Raw genomic sequence first — 671 nt, forward strand, 5'->3', positions numbered from 1 at the left:
CCGGCTTTCCTTGAATTGATAATTAAGTCAACTGGAAGCGCCAAGCAATGCCATCCACTCGGCTAGTTTATCAATCCGCATGAATCCGCGAATCCGGCAACCATCTTCCCGGCATCACCCCTTTTCGCCGTCTCGTTTCCACACGGGCGATCGTTCATCAGTCAAGGAAAATAAAGAACCACTGACCATTACGACTCCTTAAGACGACTGTTAAGCGTCGTTATCCTGACATGTGGTAGGATCTCGGACGCCTCGTCGTTCTCTTAAGCCCCGTCTTCAGGCTCTAAACGCCTCCTTAATCCGCTTATCTACGAATGAATCTCGACTCTCGCTGAGGCATCACAGCGTTCTCCCACGCGCGGCGACAAGAACGGAAATCCCTACACTCTAACGTGTTACAGAGACCCTTAAGGGCGAAGGCGAGTGTAAGGAAGGACACCGACGTGCCGGTCTGATCCCTTGACGCCGCGGACGGAAGGAATGGCAGGAAAGCAGACGCAGGAATCCACCTGTGCGTGGCTAGGATGCCTCCTCTCTCGAGCAGAACACAGGGCTCGGATCCGACGCCCTTTCGTCGAACACAACGGCGTCAGAAAAACGACTCGAAAGGCGCGAAGCGAAAACGATATAAGGGAGTAGAAGATATAACATTACATACATAATAGCACAAG

Source organism: Penaeus monodon, chromosome 34 (genome assembly GCF_015228065.2).
Source record: "Penaeus monodon isolate SGIC_2016 chromosome 34, NSTDA_Pmon_1, whole genome shotgun sequence".
Classification (NCBI taxonomy): Eukaryota; Metazoa; Arthropoda; class Malacostraca; order Decapoda; family Penaeidae; genus Penaeus; species Penaeus monodon.